The sequence below is a fragment of the Oxyura jamaicensis genome, chromosome 1 (assembly GCF_011077185.1).
Source record: "Oxyura jamaicensis isolate SHBP4307 breed ruddy duck chromosome 1, BPBGC_Ojam_1.0, whole genome shotgun sequence".
NCBI classification, from domain to species: Eukaryota; Metazoa; Chordata; class Aves; order Anseriformes; family Anatidae; genus Oxyura; species Oxyura jamaicensis.
The window spans coordinates 189,574,037-189,579,705 of record NC_048893.1 but is presented as its reverse complement, the minus strand read 5'-3'; positions in this window follow the sequence as shown (position 1 = coordinate 189,579,705).

Genomic DNA, 5,669 nt, shown 5'->3' with positions numbered 1-5,669 from the left:
CTGCATATACATCTGTTAAATATAAGTTCAACCACAAAAGAATATAAATAACATGCCAGTAAACCATGAAACAGCAATCATTTTGGCTGCTTACAAATCCTCACAATTTCAAGAACCTGTTTCTTTTCAGTCCTGATATTGTTCCCAGAAAAGTTTTTTTAGAGGGTAACACAGCAGGAGCATCTCAGAAATATCCCATGCAGCAGTGGGTATACTGAGAAAGCAAATGGCATGATCAAGTGGCTTCCCTATTGTTTTCTTGCTCCCAGCTTTTCTGCCTCAGCTAACAATGCAAATGTTATTGATATTGTTTGTTCACTGTGCATTCCTGCACAGACCATTTGATCTAATTTTTCAGGATTTTGTAGCAGCTAATCTAACTTTGGCAGAATTTCGATTAAGATGTATGTATGTGGTATCTGAATAATGATTAAAGGATTGGGGCTGCACATGACAAATCTGATGAGGTGCTACCTGTGGCAATGATGCTTGCTGTTCTTTTATCTCCAGCCACACAGCATTAGATGTAGCCCTTAGAAATGTGGCTTGTCCATGTCATACAGGAGATAATCTGGAACCTCTTTTTTAACCATCTGTTCTTTGTTGAAGCCTTGTGAAGTGCCCCAGTGTCCTTGTTCTGTCTCTAATTACAATGCTGTGAATTCCTCTGGCATCTTTAGGCTTCAAAGACAAGCATGTGGGGCTACACAGTGTACATTTGTCTGCCAGATAAAGCCCTATTTCCTACATACCTCCGATGTGTTGGTTTAGTTGGTTTGCTTGTTTCTGTAATATAAGACAGAGTACAGGCTTATGAGCTGTAGGAATATTTAGCCCATGTATATACTTACTATACCTCAGATTTGCATAACTTTATTTATTTGTTTGTTTGTTTGTTTGTTTACTTATTTTCTATGAATAATTAGATCCTCCTCACACTGGAGAATTGGTTTGCAGATCCTGATAATCAGGACAAGATCAATTCAATTAAAGCCCAAAGAAAAATCCTGTTATTTCTCCTGTTATTATCAATGGGAAGGCCAAAAAGAAGTTCTCATTGCTGTACTAATATGGGTGACAGGAATTTTTTTTTTTTTTTTTTTTTCCCCACATTGCCTAATTGAATGCCAGTACTGCTAAGAACTAGTAGCTGCTGCCGCCAGATGAAGCCATTTGTAGAATACAATAGCAAGTTTTATCGAGCCTACAAAACCTGAAGTTATGAGACATACGAGACACTGACAAAAAGCTCACCAACAAATGATACCAAAAACTTACTGTGGCAGGTAGGATGTCTGTCGCACGGATGGTGATTGTATGAAACAGTAGAGCACCATTCCAGCTGAAGGCTGCAAGTTTTATGACTTAGTCCTTGGGCTGTGTAGAAACATCCAAGCTTGGCATCCCTGGAACAGCCTAAGTATTAGTAATATGGAAAATCTGACTCATGGCTGCTCGATGTCCCAAAAGCAAATTTTGGAATGAGACCTGTATTTATTTAAGGATATATTTCTTGGCAGCATTAGAAGCACATTACTACAAATTCTTTGCTTTCTAGCTAATTTATATGGTAACAACATAAAGTTTTAGACCAGAAATCAGATAAAAGCATTTTTTTAAGGAAATACAAATTAAATTCCATTTTAAAAATGGATTCCTGTGACATATTCACAGTTATACCTTCCAGAAGAAGATACAAAAGCCCTTGCTAGGAAATTTGTATTAGTTTAGACAACTTATAACAGTTTAGTGCAAGATCACACATATTTAAGCAGCATAGACTGAACTTGCAGTGTCGGGGATTGTGCTGTGGACAGCAGCAGCCTGGAAAAGAGTTAAGTTGATTAATGAGCAATCAGTGTGATGTTATGTCTGAGGGAGCTAACATGCATGGGGAAGGTACTGAGCAGGCATACAGGTCTGGTATTGTTACTCTGTAGGGAAGCAGTGAGGCAGGGGCTGCTTAGGGTCTGTTTGGTGGCCAAGAACCCATTGGAAGGTCAAGGGCTCCATTACTGATCTGGAGTGTAAATTCAGTATGGCATTTTTTTTTGGTGAGACTCATAGTAAACTCACCGTTTTTAACCTTTCCAAGAGACATTTTAAGGATAACTTGATAGCAGAAATTTAAGTGAATTGAATATTGGGGTGAATGCAGATCAGTTCAGACTGAAAATATCCAATCAATTTTTAGCAATGAGAATAAGAGGTTATTGGAAGTCAAAGTGGTAATGCAAGAATATCTTTGGAAAATTATGTACTATCACAGGACTGTGTCAAAAGTCTTGGCCTTAAAATAAGTGAAAACATACTTTCCTCACACACCAAATTTCAATGAATAGCTATTGCTCTTGCTCCTTTCTTAAGGATTTTTTTTTCTTTTTTTTTTTTTCAAGTCCAGTAGTGCTGAATTACAACTGAGTCATCACGAAATTTGGACACCAGTATTTTTTACCCTTTAGATACTGGGACCTTCATCTTGTCCTCATGAATGGTCTAGCTACACAAAACTACTCAGGAATAAAATCACTGCCTAATGTATTCCATGCTGAATGAGCATGTTTGCACATAAGGTGGGTAACTTGTGAATAATTGCCCTCCATAGCTCTATCTGCAGACACGTGGAGAACTTTTAACTTCATTTTAATATTGAGAAGCTGTCCGTAAATATAGACTTATAGGTATATATTCACATTCTGTGAAGGGTCCTTTTGCCAATGTCAAATAGACTTAAAAGTGTAGTTCAGTGCACCTCTCCTTGATCCTCCTGGCATTATCAGTCTATGCCTGAGGCAATTCCACAGTGCCAGTGAAAATGCTAGGGTAAAACTGGAACATGATTAGATATCAGTCCCATGGGTCTGGTTCTGACTTCAGCATGCTGAGACAGTGCCCACTTGTTCTTTTGTAAAGCTGGTGAGAAGTGGTCTGAGCACTGAGCTACAGCAGAGCTTTTCTTTCTAGAAATCAAAAGACAAGCTAAAAGGCGAGGAGCTAATTAAACTAATTTCCTTATAGCCAGCTGACATTAGAGTGTTGTTCACAAGCAATTGGGCCTAAAACATGTTGGGATTGTTATAGAAATCACATTTTTTAAAGGAAATATATGTTTTTCCTTGTTATTTGCTAGTTATATTTAAATCCTTTCAAAAACTATATGTTTGCACAACCATGAAGGTTAGAATTTGTTCTTTATAAAGTAGAGCATAAGGGAACAATGAATTTTAGAAAAATTTCAAACACTTATACTGTTACAATAGAAACACCAAATGTCATCAACATTGAAATAGGGAGAAGTCAAGGCTCTCCTGACTATTTTCCAGAGAACCAGTATATCTCTTTACCTTAGGACTATGCCATCTATCAACCTCAGCATTTTATTATAACCTGTGTAATCACTTAAAGATAGAAGGTATTTTGGCTCCAATGGCATTATACAAAGAAATGAGCAGAAGCTTGTGGTATTCAAAAAAAAAGAGGATTTCACCACAAAGTTTTTACATGAAAAACTATTATAGCCCCTTCCATCCTAGACCTAAAAGGCAGAATCCTCATTAATCAGACTTCTCAGCTTAATAATATTTAGCAGTCACATAATACTTTGCATCCCCCAAGCACTGTACCAGAATTAAAGATCCTATTTAGCAGTTAGGCATGTAAACTACCTGCTAAGGGAATGCTGATAGCAATCTTAAGTTTTTGTTTGTTTGTTTGTTTGTTTTGTTTTGTTTTGTTTAAAAAAAAAAAAAAAGAAAAAAGAAAAAAGAGAGAGAGAGAGAGAGAGAGAGAGAGAGAGAAACTGGATACCTCAAATAATGCCCACAATCTTAAGAGGACTTTTATTTTTCCACTCTTACAGTGATTAGTTATCATGTTGATAAATGCCTTGGTACCTCTGAAGAAAAATAGACCATCAGTGTGTTGTAATTTTCTGAGCTCCTGGGAATAGTGTATCTGAAAAAGCACCCAGACAGTAGTTTTTACATAGTCAGTTCCCTTATGCCTGTCTGGATAGTCTAGTGACTTAATCTACATTGTTTACTATGTCTACATTATTGAGTAATGTGAACAAATAAGATCTAAAGAAATAATAGTTCATGTTTAGGGCCTGACATCCACCATACACACACTTCAGAGGTTTTATATTAGGACTAAGCTTATGCCATGGCCTGAGAGCCCTTTTACAGCTGGTGTGCATTAAATGCACTCCCAGAAGCACATCTTCTAGTTTAGCTTCATCCTGAAGGAATCCAGGTCACACACCCTGAGACCACTTTGTGGTGCAAATCAAAGCATGGTAAATAAAGATAATAGGAAATTTCTTCAAAATCTCAATCTTCATCTAAACTGAAACACTACTGTAGGCATGCTTGTGGGACTGGGGTAGAATGTGCTGTCTCTAACCCAAGAGTATAATCTGTACTGGTTCACACTAAGGAGCCCATATATCATTCTGAAGCACTGACTGGCCTGTTTCAGGGTAAAAGGATATTCATCTTTCATTATAGGTTGTAATTGGCAGCTGGAAATAGAGGTGGGAAAGCTGGAATGAAAGACATTGATATAACAAAAAGTTTAAGCATACACATTTCCTAGAACTCACATTGTTTCTTTGCTGAATCTGAACCCCTGAAAATTCATGCTTGGGAAGAATGAGTTATCTACAACATTTTCCTGTGATGGTCCTCAAACGTCAATTCCTACTGTGAATTTGGCCATATGTTGCCATATGGGCATGAATATGGTTCCAGAGGGGCCGGTGTGCTGCCTGAGGCCAGGTTAAGCTTTCTCCGGAATAAGGCAGAGAAACCCACAGCAGTAGGCATCTGTGTAGCAGTCTGTCCCCAGCATGAGATCTTCAGTCTTAAGAGAGACCAGGCTTTGAACTAAAACACAATTAACACCTGCTCCAGAGTGCTAACGGCAGCAGTTCTAACTGGATACCAGCCAGAATCATCTAAGGCCTGTCCCTAGGGGAGGAGTCACCAGGGGTCCTTAGACTCTTCAGACACATCTAGAAAAGAGTTGCCTGTCAATGACCAGCTCATCACTAGATTGTCCAAACGTACCCAGAAGTGTGCTTATGAGGGGACAACCTGCACAAAGAATAAATTATTATTGGCAATAAATATAGGCAACCACCAAAAAGAAGAGTCATTTAATGAGATTATATGATAAAGTTGCCTTGAGTAATAGGAGGCTGGAACTCTCACAAGCTATTCCCAAGGAAGAAGCTTCTTTCTTGTTTCATTTTAAGTCTGGCAAATATCCTGAGGCAGAGGGCATCCGTCCTTTCCAAATTTTTAAATTTGTTCACAGTTTATAAGCCTGTAACTTTGCATGGTCTCATCCATGCAAATGTTCAATCCCTTTTTGAATCATGCTGAGCTTCTGGCTGTGTTGTTGCCTCATAAGAAGATGTTCTATAGGCCAAGCAGGAAAAACATATTTCCTTTTACTGGTTTTACATCTGCTGCCTTTCTGTTTTCCCAGATGTCCCCCTGTTATGACAAAGTAATGGAGAAAGTATACACGAGTGTTCCATTTACCACCTGACTGATCCTCATTAGTTTGTGTTTCTCTATTTTGAACTTTCTTATTTATCTCTTCTTTATCTTTCAGTGAAAATAATGTCTTTTTTTTTCTTTTTTCTTTCTTTTTTTTTTTTT